The sequence below is a fragment of the Delphinus delphis genome, chromosome 17, assembly GCF_949987515.2.
Source record: "Delphinus delphis chromosome 17, mDelDel1.2, whole genome shotgun sequence".
Lineage (NCBI taxonomy): Eukaryota > Metazoa > Chordata > Mammalia > Artiodactyla > Delphinidae > Delphinus > Delphinus delphis.
This window is the reverse complement of record NC_082699.1, coordinates 45,847,643-45,865,499: the sequence shown is the minus strand read 5'-3', so window position 1 is coordinate 45,865,499 and position 17,857 is coordinate 45,847,643. Positions and strand designations below refer to the sequence as shown.

Sequence of the window (17,857 nt, the reverse complement as noted above, 5' to 3'; positions counted from 1 at the left end):
TCTCCTCTCAATTGTTTACCATCAAAATCTCCATTATTTTCAAGAGCAACCTTAAGCTTGAACTTCCCCACATTCTATTTAATAAAGTCAGTTCCTCTGTGAAGATCTACAGATCTCTCTGCTCTCAGGGATTGTCTCTCCCTCTGGGAAAAACCTCTGGACATGGAGCAGTGTTGGTAGCCTAGTCTCAGATTGCCTCTGGAATAGAACCTCTGCCCTACAAGTGAGCTGGATTGAGGGTAATAAGGGCCTCAGGATTTTTGACCTGTTGTGCCTGGAGTAGAGCATCTGCCCCTACGAGTGGGGGCTAGGTGGAGGAAGGGTGCCCCCAACCTCTTGGCTGCACTGACCAGGAATTTAACACCAGAGCTGGAGAAACGCTGATGGCCTGCCTTTCCCAGTGAGATACTGTGTCCCTTTATCAAGAGCTGAGGGGAAAAGGAGCCCAGTCTTATTGGTTACACCTTTCCAGGATGGAGCATGCGTGGAAGTGACTTAAAAGTGCCACAGATTCTCAATGTTCTTATCAAGTTTTAGTATGTTTTCTTGAATAAATGTTTCCTCATTGGCTCTATACCTTAAGGACAATTCTCAGAGACTTTCTATGATATTTAAAAATACTTTCACAAGTTATGCTTGTTTCACTAGGGAACAGGGCCACGGAGGTCCTCAAAGTACCATGCTAAAAGTGGAACCTCAGTATTTTTTTTAAACAGATATAATAATTCCCATTAAGTAGTGCTTTAGGTGCATATAAATTTTGATACATTATATTATTCAGTTCAAAATATTTTTACATTGCAATGTAAATCTTTTTAATTCATGGATTATTTAGAAATGTATTGCTTGGTTTCCATTTAGAGATTTTCTGTTTGTCTATTTAATACTGAGTCCTAGCTTTGTTCCGCTGTGTACAGAGTATACTCTGTGATTTTGATAATTTATAATATATTGAAAAACTCCTGTAGCCCAGCATATAGTCAGTATTGTTAAATATATTTGAGAGGAAAGTTGTGTATTTTGTAATTCTTGAGATCATCATTCTTCATGTGTTAATCAAGTCGGATTGGTTAATTGCATCATTAAAATATTCTGTACCTCTACCTTATTTTGCTACTTGTTCTGTAAGTTATTGAAAAAAATATGTTAAACCAATACTATGAGTGAATTTTTCTATTTATCTTGATGCTATTTTATTAGGTGCATGCATATTTAAAGCAGTGAATTATGAAGTGTTCTTCTATGTCTCTAGTAGTATCTCTTGCTTATATTACAAGTAAGTACTATTGCTTGATAATAATGCTACAACAGTTTTTGCTTGTTAGTTTGTGTATCAATTTTCATCTCTTACGTGAAGAGTTAGAATTTTCTTATTAATACAGTCTGATGTTTTTGCCTTTTAATTAGAATATTTGGTCAGTTTATATATTATAGTAATCACTGTCATTATTTACATGTTTGCAGTTAACTCTTCAATGTTACTATTGAGTTGGCCAAAAAAGTTCGTTTGGGTTTTTCTGTAAGATGTTGCAGAAAAACCCAAACGAACGTTTTGGTCAACCCAATATTTCTACCTATTTATCCTATCATTTTCTCTCCCCCCCCACCCACCTTTTTTTGCTTCTTTTGGGAATCAAGTAATTTTTAAAATCATTTTCCTGCTGTATTAGTTTATTAGCTATACATTCTTTTGTTATTCTTTTAATGGATATTGCAAGGATTACATTGTGCACCCTTATCTTATTAGAGACTATTATTAATTAGTACTTTGACCAGAATACAAGAGTCTTAGAAAACTTTAATTCTGTTCATCCTCTCTACCTTTTGTGCTAATGTTGCCCTATATTTTGAATCTACACACATTTTAACCCCTACAAGACATGGGGGTTTATAAAGTTGGTATTCATTTAAATTTATCTATATATCTGCCCTTTCTGTATCTCTGTGTTTCCATGTGGGATCATTTTTCTTCTGCTTAAACAACTCTTCAGAAATTTATGCAGTTCTATTGGAACAAATTCCCTCGGTTTTTGACTGAAATGTCTTATGTCACCTTCATTTAAAAATTTTTAATTAAACTTTTATTTTGAGATAAGTGTAGATTCACATGCAGTTGTGGGACACAATGCAGAGAGAACCCATATACCCTCTACCCACTTTCTCCTAAAGGTAACATCTTGCAGAGCTGTAGTACAATGTTACAGCCAGGATATTGACATTAATACAGTCAAGATGCAGAATGTTTCCATCACACTATAAGCATCCCTCCTGTTGTCCTTTTACAGCCATAGGCACTTCCCCTAATTCCCTCCGTAATCTCTGGCAACCACTGATCTATTTTTCATTTCTATAATTTTGTCATACTGTTATAGAAATGGAATTGTGCAGTAAGTGACCTTTTGAGATTAGTTTTTTACACTCGGAAAAATTCTCTGGACATTCATGCAGGTTTTTATGTGCATCATAATTTGTGTCACTTTACTACTAAGTAGTACTCTATAGTATGGATGTACTAAAATGTGTTCACCCATTCACTCATTGAAAGCACCTGAGTTGTTTCCAATTATTGACCATCACAAAGAGGTACTAAAAGCATTTGTATACAAGCTTTTCTGTTAGCATAAACCTTCATTTCTCTGGAATACCCAGGAGTACAATTGCATGAGTACATACAGTAGTTGCATGTTTAATTTTTTAAAAAACTGCCAAAATGTTTTCTGTAGTGGCTGTACCATTTTACTTTCCCACTAGCAATACGAGTGATTCAGTTTCTCTGTCAGCATTTGGTATTGTCACTTTTTTATTTTAGTCATTTTGACAGGTGTGTAGTAGTATCTCATTATGGTTTTAACTTGCATTTCCCTAATAGCTAATGATGCTGGAAAATCATTTTGTGTGCTTATTTGTCATCTTTGTACATTCTTGGGGAAAATATCTTTTCCTGTATTTTGCCAATTTTCTGATTGGCTTGTTTGTTTTACTGTTGATTTTTACTGTTGATTTTTACTGTTAAAAATTTTGCCAATTTTCTAATTGGCTTGTTTGTTTTACTGTTGATTTTTTTTGCTCCTTATAAATTAATATAATTTTTTTGTTTCACTGCTTTAAGATTTTGTCTTTGTCTTTAGTTTTCAGTAGATTGGTCACGATGTGTCTATGTGTGGTTTTCTTTGTAATTATTCTATCCTATCCTGTGGTATTAATGTGGTATTAATAATTTCTTTGAAATTATTCGTTTCACTATTTTTCTCTTTTGCTATATCTTCTATGTTCTTGAACCCATCTGTTGTGCTCTTAATTGTATTTTTCAATTAAATTTAATGTGTTCTCTTTTTTATAGATTTTACTATTTTGCACGTGGAACTCTCCATCCTGCTATTTCCTTGAACATATTAATTATACTGTGGACCCTTAAATAACACAGGTTTGAACTGTGTGGGTCCACTTATGTGGGTTTTTTTTTTTTCACTAAATACACAATACAGTACTACGCAATTCATGGTTGGTTGAATCTGTGGGTGTGGGACTGCAGATATGGAGGGCCGACTGTAAACCTAGACCCAGATTATCAACTGTGTGGACAGTCAACTTCCAGATTGTTCAAGGGTCAACTGTGGTCATTTTAAAGTCCCTGTCTGATAATTAGAGAAGATGAATCACCTGTGGATCTATTTCTACTGTCTATTTTTTCCTCTTGGATTTTGGTCAGTTATACCTATTTCCTAGCATGATTAATGATTTTGGAGTGAATTGGCAATGGTATATGAAAAATGGCAGAGGCTCTGTATGATGTTATCTTCCCTTAAAGAAGGTTAATTTTCTCTGGAAAATAGTAAGAATAGGGGTGAATTACCTTGATCCAACTAGGTATTGTAATGATTCTAGGATGGATCCAGGTTTTTGTGAGGATGCATCTATTTTCTGTTTTCCATTACTTCTGGGGCCTTTCAGTTATGAGGCCTGAAAACTTAGGATGTTCACAAGCTCCAGCTCCTTGAAGGATCCTGAACTCTCAAACATAAACTCGCCCTTTATGTTTTTATCTTATTTGCTGCATATTAATGCTTTGTCTAACACCATCTAGGAATTGGCAGGTGCTTTAAGGGGAAAACAGTTCAGAATGTTGGGATCTCTTCTCTGTGATTCCTTTTTTTTAAACCAGGATCTCAATCCCTGAAGTCCTGGATGTTTTTGAATATTTGAATCCCCAATTTTTGTCTCTCCAGTTTTGAGAATGCCAAAAACCCCATACCACTTAGGAATTATCAAATAATTTGAGGAGAAAAGTAGCAGATAATGTAGAGAATGCTGGGCTTACATCAATATATATTCCTTTTATCTGGGATCTTGGCACTTAAAGGTTTTGCTGCCTTTGCTACTCTTTGATGCCTTCCAACCACTTAAAAAAAAATCCAGCTATTATTATCTCAGTGAGAGTATTAGTTTGAATACAAAAAACTCCATCATACTGGGAAACAGAAGTTACCCAAGCCTGTGTAGTCCAGATGTTTGCTTCACTTAAGACTATAATAATTTGGGTGATTTCATTCAGGATATTTTCAGTTACTTTGCCCATTTTCCTTTATTCAAATCTTCTGAATTAGATTTTTCTTGCCATATTACACCTTAGGACAAACCTAGATTAAGATCACCAGAGTTCCCAAATGCAGAAAAGATAAGTTGGTCTTCTCCCCCTCATAAGAAATTAAAAATAAAAACAACCTTCAAGTATAAAATAACCATAAGAAATAAATCAATGCTTTCTAAAAATATATCAAATGTAAATTATTTCCAAAATTTATGGAGCCAGGTTTCCTGGGTGTAGATCCTGGCTCTGCCATGTGCTAGATAGGCAAGTTACTTAATCACTCTTTGCTTAAGTTTCTTTAGTTACGAAATGTGGAAATGAGTGATGCCTACCTCATAGTTATTATAGTGAATAATTTAATATACGTATAGCACTTAGAACAATGCTCCAGATATAGTAAGTGCTCGATTAATCAGTTAATGTAAAAGATTATCCAACATCAACAGCTATAACCATAAAATACATCAGCATATAACTTATGTGCACTCATAATAAATATGATTTAATAGAGATAAGTTTGATTTATTTGGCAAATTTACTTGAACCCATTCATCGCTAGAAAATTTTGTGATAACTCAACATTTTTGGTTTTGTTTTTCGTTCCTTTGCCTTTTGGGGGGGTTGAGGGGAGGCTCTCCCTTCTCTGTTAGCAGGAAGAAAAAGGAAACATTTCTTTCTCAGCATTTTGAGGAGTCACTCAACATTTATTGAGCATTCGTGTTCTGGTCCTTGTGCTATTAACCATAGAGTTGTAAAGATGAATAAGATTCATCCTTTCCCTGAAGGTCTTAGACTTATCAGAGTCAGACAGATAAGTAAGAAATTACATATACATTGAGCCACTGACCCTGTCACAGGGTATCAGAATTTTAAAATCCTCACAACAACCTTAGGATGTAGGCACTAAGGCTCAGAGCACTTGAGTAACTTACCCAGATGAGATTTGAACCCAGTGCTTCCAAACAATAGGTCTGTGGCCTTCCCACTAAAATGCTGAGACAGGGATACAGCAAAATTTCTACCTAGAAACATCAAATAAAAGGCTGATTATAGTTGTCTACTCATTGCCTAAAACACCTGTTAATTCAGGTATGTGAACCCAAGTCAGAATGCTTGTTTAGTAGCATTTAAGTGTTATTTCCAACAGAGTGGTCAAACTAATAATAAGGAGCCCTGACATTCATACAGCAAGTGAAAACTATGGTGCAGAAGTATTTTTGAATGGGTATTTTTAAATTAAGTGAATCATTTTTACCTAAAAATATGAGTTATTATTTTAAAAAGAAAATGACTCATATTGTCTTCAATGCAGTGAGCTGTGATTGGAAAAGGCCCTCATATGTATTTCCTATGATATTTTTACCTACATTTGGATTAATTAGCCAAATGGGTAGAAACCTGAGCTCCAAAGAGATCATTGTCACAATTTCAACTCTGCAAGAGACCAGTGACTTCCTTAGCTGTAAGAGGAATCTCTAATTCTAGACAGTTTGCAAAGGGAAATGAGTGATGGCAGGTTGGAAGCATGCTATAGAAAAAAGGATTACATGTATCCACTTTTCATTTTGAAGGTCAGTCCACTGATAATTTTAACTTATAATATGAGTGCCCAAGTCAGTATACAATAAAGTATACTAGTCTTTAAAAAAAAAAAAACTTTATTGGAGTATAATTGCTTTACAATGTTGTGTTAGTTTCTGCTGTATAACAAAGTAAATCAGCTATATGTATACATATATCCCCATATCCCATCCCTCTTGTGTCTCCCTCCCACCCTCCCTATCCCACCCCTCTAGGTGGTCACAAAGCACCAAGCTGATCTCCCTGTGCTATGCAGCTCCTTCCCACTAGCTATCTATTTTACATTTGGTAGTGTATATATGTCTGTGCCACTCTCTCACTTCGTCCCATCTTACCCTTCCCCCTCCCCGTGTCCTCAAGTCCATTCTCTACATCTGTGTCATTATTCCTGTCCTGCCCCTAGGTTCACCAGAACCTTTTTTTTTTTTTTTCTTAGATTCCATATATATGTGTTAGCATATGGTATTTGTTTTTACTCTTTCTGACTTACTTCACTCTGTATGACAGACTCTGGGTCCATCCAGCTCACTACTAATACCTCAATTTCTTTTCTTTGTATGGCTGAGTAATATTCCACTGTATATATGTGCCACATCTTCTTCATCCATTCCTCCATCGATGGACACTTCCATGTCCTGTCTATTGTAAATAGTGCTGCAGTGAACATTGTGGTACATGTCTCTTTTTAAATTACAGTTTTCTGAGGGTATGTGCCCAGTAATGGGATTGCTGGGTCATATGGTAGTTCTATTTTGAGTTTTTTAAGGAACCCCCATACTGTTCTACATACTGGCTGTATTAATTTACATTCCCACCAACAGTACAAGAGGGTTCCCTTTTCTCCACACCCTCTCCAGCATTTATTGTTTGTCGATTTTTTGATGATGGCCATTCTGACTGGTGTGAGGTGATACCTCATTGTAGTTTTGAGTTGCATTTCTCAAATGATCAGTGATGTTGAGCAAAACTTTCATGTGTTTGTTGGCAATCTGTATATCTTCTTTGGAGAAATGTCTGTTTAGGTCTGCCCATTTTGGATTGGGTTGTTTGTTATTTTCATATTGAGCTGCATGAGCTGCTGGTAAATTTTAGAGATTAATCTTTGTCAGTTGCTTCGTTTGCAAATATTTTCTCCCATTCTGAGGGTTGTCTTTTCATGTTGTTTATGGTTTCCTTTGCTGTTCAAAAAGCTTGTAAGTTTGATTAGGTCTCATTTGTTTATTTTTGTTTTTATTTCCATTCCTCCAGTAGGTGGGTCAAACAGGATCTTACTGTGAATTATGCCATAGAGTGTTCTGCCTATGTTTTCCTCTAAGAGTTTTACAGTGTCTGGCCGTATATTTAGGTCTTAAATCCATTTTGAGTTTATTTTTGTGTACGGTTTTAGGAAGTGTTCTAATTTGATTCTTCTACATGTAGCTGTTCGGTTTTCCCAGCACCACTTATTGAAGAGGCTGTCTTTTCTGCACTGTACATACTTGCCTCCTTTATCAAAGATAAGGTGACCGTATGTGTGTGGGTTTATCTCTGGGCTTTCTATCCTGTTCCATTGATCTATATTTCTGTTTTTGTGCCAGTACCATACTGTCTTGATTACTGTAGCTTTGTAGTATAGTCTGAAGTCAGGGAACCTGAATCCTCCAGCTCCGTTTCTCGTTCTCAAGATTGTTTTGGCTATTCGGGGTCTTTTGTGTTTCCATACAAATTCTGAAATTTTTTGTTCTAGTTCTGTGAAAAATGCCATTGGTAGTTTGATAGGGATTGCATTGAATCTGTAGATTGCTTTGGGTAGTAGAGTCATTTTCACAACGTTGATTCTTCCAATCCAGGAACATGGTATATATCTCCATCTACTTGTATTATCTTTAATTTTTTCATCAGTGTCTTATAATTTTCTGCATACAGGTCTTTTGTCTCCTTAGGTAGGTTTTATTCCTAGATATTTTATTCTTTTTGTTGCAGTGGTAAATGGGAGTGTTTTCTTGATTTCACTTTCAGATTTTTCATCATTAGTGTATAGGAATGCCAGAGATTTCTGTGCATTAATTTTGTATCCAGCTACTTTACCAAATTCATTGACTAGCTCTAGTAGTTTTCTGGTAGGATTTTCTATGTATAGTATCATGTCATCTGCAAACAGTGACAGCTTTACTTCTTCTTTTCCGATTTGGATTCCTTTTGTTTCTTTTTCTTCTCTGATTGCTGTGGCTAAAACTTCCAAAACTATGTTGAATAATAGTGGTGAGAGTGGGCAACCTTGTCTTATTCCTGATCTTAGAGGAAATGGTTTCAGTTTTTCACCATTGAGGACGATATTGGCTGTGGGTTTATCATATATGGCCTTTATTGTGTTGAGGTAAATTCCCTCTAAGCCTACTTTCTGGAGAGTGTTTATCATAAATGGGTGTTGAATTTTGTCAAAAGCCTTTTCTGCATCTGTTGAGATGGTCATATGGTTTTTATTCTTCAATTTGTTAATACGGTGCATCACACTGATTGATTTGCTTATATTGAAGAATCCTTGCATTCCTGGTATAAACCCCACTTGATAATGGTGTGTGATCCTTTTGATGTGCTGTTGGATTCTGTTTGCTAGTATTTTGTTGAGGAGTTTTGCATCTGTGTTCATCAATGATATTGGTCTGTAGATTTCTTTTTTTGTGACATCTTTGTCTGGTTTTAGTATCATGGTGATGGTGGCCCGTAGGATTAGTTTGGGGGTGTTCCTCCCTCTGCTATATTTTGGAAACGTTTGAGAAGGATAGATGTTAGCTTCTCTCTAAATTTTTGATAGAATTGGCCTGTGAAGCTGTCTGGTCCTGGGCTTTTGTTTGTTGGAAGATTTTTTTTTTTTTGCTGTACGCGGGCCTCTCACTGTTGTGGCCTCTCCCGTTGCGGAGCACAGGCTCCAGATGCGCAGGCTCAGCGGCCATGGCTCACGATCCCAGTGGCATGTGGGATCCTCCCAGACTGGGGCACGAACCCACGTCCCCTGCATCGGCAGGTGGACTCTCAACCACTGTGCCACCAGGGAAGCCCCTGTTGGAAGATTTTTAATCACAGTTTCAATTTCAGTGCTTGTGATTGGCCTGTGTATATTTTCTGTTTCTCCCTGGTTCAGTCCTGTAAGGTTGTGCTTTTCTAAGAATTTGTCCATTTCTTCCAGGTTTACATTTTATTGGCATATAGTTGCTTATAGTAATCTCTCATGATCCTTTGTATTTCTGCAGTGTCAGTTGTTACTTCTCCTTTTTCATTTCTAATTCTGTTGATTTGAGTCTTCTCCCTTTTTTTCCTGATGAGTCTGGCTAATGGTTTATCAATTTTGTTTATCTTCTCAAAGAACCAGTTTTTAGTTTTATTGATCTTTGCTGTTGTTTCCTTCATTTCTTTTTCATTGATTTCTGATCTGATCTTTATGATTTCTTTCATTCTGCTGACTTTGGGGTTTTTGTTCTTGTTGTTGTTCTTCTTTCTCTAATTGCTTGAAGTGTAAGGATAGATTGTTTGAGATTTTTCTTGTTTCTTGAGGTAGGCCTGCATTGCTATCAACTTCCCTCTTAGAACTGCTTTTGCTGCATCCCATAGGTTTTGAGTCATTGTGTTTTCATTGTCATTTGTTGCTAGGTATTTTTTGATTTCCTCTTTGATTTCTTCAGGGTTCTCTTGGTTATTTAGTAGTGTATTGTTTAGCCTCCATTTGTTTGTATTTTTTACAGTTTTTTCCTGTAATTGATGTGTAGTCTCATAGCATTGTGGTTGGAAAAGATACCGGATATGGTTTCAATTTTCTTAAATTTACCAAGGCTTGATTGGTGATCTAAGATATGATCTATCCTGGAGAATGTTCCATGAGCACTTGAGAAGAAAATGTATTCTGTTGCTTTTGGATGAAATGTGCTATAAATATCAATTAAGTCCATCTTGTTTAATGTGTCCTTTAAAGCTTGTGTTTTCTTATTTATTTTCATTTTGGAGAATCTGTCCATTTTTGAAAGTGGAGTGTTAAAGTCTCCTACTCTTACTATGTTACTGTCGATTTCCCCCTTTATGGCTGTTAGCATTTGCCTTATGTATTGAGGTGCTCCTATGTTGGGTGCATATATATTTATAATTGTTATGTCTTCTTCTTGGATTGATCCCTTGATCATTATGTAGTGTCTTTCTTTGTCTCTTGTAATAGTCTTTTTAAAGTCAATTTTTTCTGATATGAGAATTGCTACTCCAGCTTTCCTTTGATGTCTGTTTGCATGGAATATTTTTCCATCCCCTCACTTTCAGTCTGTATGTGTCCCTAGGTCTGAAGTGGGTCTCTTGTAGACAGCATATACACAGGTCCTGTTTTTGTATCCATTCAGCCAGTCTGTGTCTTTTGGTATAATCCAAACCATTTAATCCATTTACACTTAAGGTAATTATTGATATGTACGTTCCTATTACCATTTTCTTAATTGTTTTGGGTGTGTTATTATAGGTCTTTTCCTTCTCTTGTGTTTCCTGCCTAGAGAAGTTCGTTGACCATTTGTTGTAAAGCTGGTTTGGTGGTGCTGAAATCTCTTAGCTTTTGCTTGTCTGTAAAGGTTTTAATTTCTCCATCGAATCTGAATGAGATCCTTGCTGGGTAGAGTAATCTTGTTTGTAGGTTTTTCCCTTTCATCACTTAAACTATGTCCTGCCACTCCCTTCTGGCTTGCAGAGGTTCTGCTGAAAGATCAGCTGTTAACCTTATGGAGATTTCCTTGTATGTTATTTGTTGCTTTTCCCTTGCTGCTTTTAGTATTTTTCCTTTGTATTTAATTTTTGATAGTTTGATTAATATTTGTCTCCTTGGATTTATCCTGTATGGGACTCTCTGCACTTTCTGGACTTGAGTGACTATTTCCCTTAGCATGTTAGGGAAGTTTTCCACTATAATCTCTTCAAATATCTCAGACCCTTTCTTTTTCTCTTCTTTTTCTGGGACCCTATAGTTCGAATGTTGGTGCATTCAATGTTATCCCAGAGGTCTCTGAGACTGTCCTCAATTCTTTTCATTCTTTTTTGTTTATTCTGATCTGGTGTAGTTATTTCCACTATTTTATCTTCCAGGTCACTTACCTGTTCTGCCTCAGTTATTCTGCTATTGATTCCTTCTAGAGAATTTTTAATTTCAGTTATTGTGTTGTTCATCGTTGTTTGCTCTTTAGTTCTTCTAGGTCCTTATTAAACACTTCTTGTATTTTCTCCATTCTATATCCACGATTTTGGATCATCTTTACTATCATTTTTCTGAATTCTTTTTCAGGTAGACTGCCTATTTCCTCTCCATTTGTTTGGTCTGGTGGGTTTTTACTTTGCTCCTTCATCTGCTGCATATTTCTGTGTCTTCTCATTTTGCTTAACTTACTGTGTTTGGGGTCTCCTGTTTGCAGGCTGCAGCTTCATAGTTCCCGTTGTTTTTGGTGTCTGCCCCCAGTGGGTGAGGTTGGTTCAGTGGCTTGTGTTGGTTTCCTGGTGGAGGGGACTAGTGCCTGTGTTCTGGTGGGTGGGGCTGGATCTTGTCTTTCTGATGGGCAGGGCTGCATCCGGTGGTGTGTTTTGGGGTGTCTGTGAAGTTAGTGTGATTTTAGGCAGCCTCCCTGCTAATGGTTGGGGTTGTGTTTCTGTCTTGCTAGTTGTTTGGCATGGGGCATCCAGCACTGGAGCTTGCTGGCCACTGGGTGAATCTGGGACTTAGTGTTGAGAGTGAGATCTCTGGGAGAACTCTTGCCGATTGGTAATACTTGGGGCCGGGACGTCTCTTGTGGTCCAGTGTCCTGAACTCAGCTCCCCCTCCTCAGAGGCTCACGTGTGACACCAGGCCAGGGCATCAAGACACTGTCAGCCACACGGCTCAGAATAAAAGGGAGAAAAAAAAGAAAGAAAAATTATAATAATAATAAAATAATTTAAAACATTTAAAAAAATTATTAAAATAAAAAAAATTTAAAAAGAGAGCAATCAAACTAATAAATCACCAATGATAACATGTGCTAAAAATTAAACTAAGATAAACATTAAAATTAGAAACAAATTAGTCACAGACAGCAAACCCCAAGCCTACCACCTCACTTTTGCGATGATTCGTTTTCTGTTCAGGTATCACAGATGCAGGGTACATCAAGCTGACTGTGGGGATTTACTAATCTGCTGCTCCTGAGGCTGCACAGAGAAATTTCCCTTGCTCTTCTGAACGCACAGCTCCTGGGCTTCAGCTTCGGTTTTGGCCCTGCTCTGTGTGTAGGTCACCCTCAGGCATCTTTCGGGAAGTCTGAGGTCTTCTGCCAGTGTTCAGTAGGTGTTCTGTAGGATTTGTTCCACATGTGGGTGTATTTTTGTTGTATTTGTGGGGAGGAAGGTGATCTCCACGTCTTACTCCTCCGCCATCTTGAAGATCCCCCTCTACTTAGTCTTAAAAATGATAGAAAATTCAAAATAAAAAGGTGTTAGTATTTGTTGAATTTTGAACTAATTTAAGGCCAGAATTTTAAGAACTGATTACTTCTTGTTTCAGAGGACATCACCTATTGGCAAACTGTGGTACTGCAGTTTCACTGCATAAAGAGGAAGAGATGATTAGGCAGCCATGGATTTGGAGTCAAAGAGATGGTAAAGCAGGCAGCTCAGAGAACATGGGGCCCTGGAAGTCTAGAAGGAAATGCTTTCTCTCCTCTCTTCCCATTCCCCTCATTGCTGTGATGTACACTTCTGACAGAAAACCAGAACTATAACTGGAACAAATTACAAATTTGTGAATTGTGACTGTTGCTGAAATCTACCACTGGTGTGACATCCTGACCCATTTAGATAGGCATTGGATTCAATGAGCCAATTGTCCTTGTGCTAAGAGGTAAATTCCTAGCTATCATTAATCTGAAATTAAAGGGGGGAGCGTTCATTATAGCATTACACTTTGATTTTACTTTTGCAGTGCTACAGCTAATAGCATCAGGAAAATAACTTTGCAAATAAAAATGTATCTTTTCTCCCAGATGGGGCTGGGACAGAAGTAAAAAGGAAGAGGAAGATGGAATAGGAAGATTCTATGGTCAGTTTGAACATTAGTCTTACTGTGCTAGAAGTAATTCCTGACTCTTAACTGAAGAAATTTCATTCTTTTGCAGTGACATAAATGTAGTCTGCTCAGCTGGTTTAGTTTCCATTTATATTTTGTAGCACCCCAGAGCTACTTTTTGTCTTTTTAAAGAAGCCAGCAGAAGCCAGCCAGAAGAAATCCTGATAACTTTAGCATGGGAAGGTTTTGAGAGCAATCTCTTCTCCCCGCCTTTTAACCTCTTTCCCCTTTGAATGGTATATGTTTCAATGGATGTATTTTTCAGAGTACCTTCCTCTGCATTTTATTTCATCTTATTTAATGGACTTCCTATTAATTAAGAGGGAGAATGAACTAGGAAATAAGCACTGTGTGGAGTTAGAAGTAAGGTAGGGTTGTCCTAAAGGAAATGAAGCTGAAGTTAGAAAATGTGCCGGACCTTCCTTTTATTCTGCTGTCCTAGGCTTTCACTGAAGTTTGTGTTTGGGGACACCCATTTACTCCATGCTGAGTCCCAAAGGGATGTGGACAAGAGCATTTAGAAGGGGAGGATTTGGCACCTCTATGGTGACCCCCAAAGTAAAAATCCAAAAAAGTTTAAAATGTAAAGCGTTTTAAAGTAGCACTGTTTTGAAACTGTTTTGGTCGTTCATCCTTGCATAGACATTTTACAATGCAGGGATCCTGAATTCATCTCACCTGATTCCCCATCCTAGTTGACGTGAGGCTCATTAGACTCTCATCTGACTCAGGGCCACCACGCCCCATGTTTCTTCTCTTTCTTTCCATTACTAGCCTGGTCTCAGTACATTGATGTGGATTCTTATATCATTTTAAAAATATCTTTTCTTCCAGCTCCCCTTGAGCTTCTGTTTTTATCCATTTACTTACAAATAGATTTAATTAGCTTAGAATACTATCCCCAGCATTTCTTAGTTCTTTCCTTCTGTTCTACAGAGAGAGACACAAACTTCATGCTGGTGACACTGAGACCAATGGGAACTTCAGAGGGGCATGCATTTTCTTGCCAGAAACTGTAAGGAACAGCCTTGAAGAGGAAAGTTGTAGGCACTCTTTAGTCACAACTTCAAGGGTTGAGGTTGCTGGGTAGCTGTCCGTGATGGTTGTGGGGTGTGTGCGTGCACACACACACACACACACACACATACACACATGCACTCACAAACACATACACATCACAGTGACAGATGACCTATTGAAATAATTTCAGAGCTGTTCTGTGGTTGCTACGACAACCAATGCTCTCTTGGCTTTCATCTGGCCATGTGACAGGGACTTTGACGTCAGCCGGAGGCAGAGTCTGTGGCTGAGTCCACACAGTCAAAGGCCTGTGAGAATCTGGTGGATGCTGGCCGCCGCTGCTGCTCTTAACGCTGCTGCCGCTGCTGCTTCTGCGTCCCAGGGGCTGCAGAGCATGGACTGTTAAATCTTGCACTTCTTCTGTGTGAGGTAATTAGTTTGCTTTATATACAGTAGTTAGATGTGTTTGTAGATCATTGTGGTTTGGCCCTCTCTCTTACCTCTTACAAGTTTGTCTTCATGAACAATTACTGTTGTACCAGGAGAAAAATGTGAAGCAGCTTCTAGTTGTTAATTTCGGGTGGAATCTCTGGCATTTGGTTAAATTTGGATTAGTGTTCTATGAAGTAGGTTAAAATGTTAGCCGCCTTTCTTGTTCAACACTTGCTAACATGACATTATTTAGAGATACAGGTTTTGCGGCTTGAGCCAAATATTCCCCGTTGAATTCCAGGAATCCTCCCTTCAGTATTGTTTTCGGTTTAAAGACTCCAGCATAGCCTTGCAACATGTTGCTAACTTTGCTTTTCTTATATTTGCTACCATATTCTGAATCAGCCTGGAGTAGTTTGGTATTTGGTTTCTGTCTTGTTTGTAGCATTCATAATTAGCAACAATAGGCACGGCGGGAAAGAACATTATACTTTGAAACAAAAGTTGGGGTTCTTCTAGTAAATAAAGTATTCTGAAAATACCAGGGAAAACTGTCAAGAGCTTCCTGTTTAGAGAAAAATAATCTGGAATATGCCAAGGAAGTTGGGGTGGAACCTCTGACATGTGCTCATGCAGTTGCTTTTTGGTTCTCAGAGCAAAGTGCACATTTTCAGTATCTTCCTCTGAAAATTCAGCTGTGAAGAGAATAGCATTGGATGGTCTTCATTCACTAAGGAGGCATGTAAGCTATTTTTATATTTAAAAATTGAAATAATTACCTAGAGAAGAAAACAATAGCCCTAAAACTAAATTATCATTGGTAGATCTACTTTAATTCAAAGACAGATATAAATAGCCACTGAAAATCGCTCTAGATCTTGAATGAGTAATTTGATAACTGTGATTAATAAAGCTTTTAATCTCTATTCCTATAACAATATATACTACAAATGGGGGGTGTTGCATTGTTGTAGTTCCTTTCTTTCCCAAGTTTAGTAATTTTGAATTTTCCATCATTGCACACAAGTTGGATGGTTTTCGTAGCTTGTAATTCAACAAAAACCTCTGGTACTGAAGTTGATCGAGCCTAGATTTATAAGCAGGTATCTAAATCTTACAAATTTAACTGGAAAAAAAGGCAAATTTTAGAGCAGCACATGTAATATACCTACTGTTTTGATGAATAGAAAAATAATGGTTTAACTATGTAAATGAAGAATACACATTTTATAGTATGTGAGTTACATATCAGTTTTACAGTATGTGAGTTGTATATCAAGATAGCAAGAATCTATTATTCTTTTCTATATTCTTTATTAGTTTCTGAATTCTGATCACCTTTATTTTACTTAGAGATGAACATTTTGAACAGTATTTAGCTTCAATAATAAGTGAATAATTGTGAGTGCATAAATAATTTCTCAGTAGCTTTCAATGAGTGAATATTCATTTAACTTGCTGGCATTTGATATGTCTGTTTTTGGCCAGAGTCTCCATGGAGGATTTTCCAAAAACTCTTAATGTGCTTACACTCGAGGCACATCTACTGAGGCGTTATCTCATTGTTTAATTTACCTCATAATTATAATAACTCAGAGGCCCTATTCCTAACACTCCTAGAAATATGTTAATTGATTTGCAGTGTTTCAAGTGAGCATGAATAGGACCCATAGCCAGTAGCACTGTCATTTAAAAGCAGTCTTTGATGGGATGCTTTGATGTTTGCTTCTTTTACTCAAAATAAGGAATTTTCGTTATAGTTTTTCCAGGTAGTGAAGATTTTCTTGATGCTCTCTCTGTGTTTTAAAGTTATAAAATGATTGTATTCAGTGCCCTAATAAAACAGACTGGATTTCAGCAATACGAAATAAGTGAATATTTTAGTGTTGATCGGCAAAATGACAATGATAAAGTTTATCATTAGAAGAAAACAACCTATGCTATGATGGCAGAAATAGTTTAGAATCTACAGGTCTTTTCTTACGGAAAATTAGGGGAAAAAATGACTCTTATCAGAATCATCTATTTACAGCAATGAGACTGTGTTGATTTCAAGGTCAAGTTTGCTTCAACTTCAAAAGATACTAGCAAGGAATCATTTACTCTAGAAACCTGGATGTTGCATTATTAAATGCTTTATGTACAGTTTCAAGGGATTTTAATCTTTTGAGTGCCATGGACCTCTTTGGCAGGCTGGTGAAGCTTATAGGTTCTCCTTAGAATGATGATTTTAAATGCATGATAAAGTATGCAGGATGACAAAGGGAATTACTTTTATTGAAATACATTAACCAAATTTTTAAAATTGTGTGTGTTGTCAATAATTCACTATTAAATAAAACAAATTAGCAGCAGTTATAATTACTACCATAGTTATAATAACTACCATAATTTTGAAGTAGTGATGAACATAAAAGGTATTTCGAGATGGCTACAGTGACTGTAATGTGATGTGAGAATATCTGTGATTTCTCTTGGCAACAAAACCGCAGGTATGGTGGTTTATGCTCTACATTTTAATCTAAATTTTACTTTGAGGTTAGTGAAACTAAAGATAGAATATTTTTCCCATCCAAGTTCCTGGATCCCATGAATTCTCTCCACCCCTGAGTTAAATGATATGTAAGCTTGTGATGCTAAAAGGTCTTGGAACTGCACTGGACAAAATCCACACCTCCATTTCCACATTCAGCTCTACCACATCTGATTTTATTCTCTGACGGTGTGAATTTCACAGTATTCTCTAATTTCTGTGTGAAAGGGGTGGTATCCACATTGCTACCAAATTGTAAATTTCTTTTGTTTTCCTCCTTAATCCATAAGCAGGCTTGTGTACTTGGACTGAGCTCATACCTAGTTAGATAGGGGTTAAGAGGAAAAACTTATAGTGTTAACGCAAGTTAAAACCGTGGACCATAGAAGTAAGACTATAGCTATTTACAAAGGGACCTTTATCCAGTCAAAGAAAATAAGCAAGTAGTACTTTCATGAAGAATGCAGGATGTTATATGAGATCGTAGCTGAAGAAATATTCTAGAAGGTACTTTGTGTGCTCACAACAATTGAAATGAGCATTAAAGAATTTATGTCACTTTTCAGTTTGATGTAAAGCACATACATGCATAAATTGATCACTTGTAATG

The 17,857-nt window shown here is 36.9% G+C and overlaps 1 protein-coding gene across 4 annotated transcripts in view; it reads left to right on the top strand.

Annotated features, from left to right (window-relative positions):
• NCALD (neurocalcin delta) overlaps nucleotides 1-17,857 on the top strand; it is a 429,195-nt gene that overhangs the window by 333,109 nt on the left and 78,229 nt on the right. The window contains exon 1 of one of the 4 annotated variants that reach the window (XM_059995005.1): nucleotides 14,564-14,711. The exons of 2 other annotated variants lie outside the window; for them this stretch is intronic. The gene's annotated coding sequence lies outside the window, so the exon portion shown is untranslated. Of the gene's footprint in view, nucleotides 1-14,563; nucleotides 14,712-15,283; nucleotides 15,457-17,857 lie in introns of those variants that run through there. One more of the 4 variants, XM_059995007.1, reaches the window with a different exon arrangement.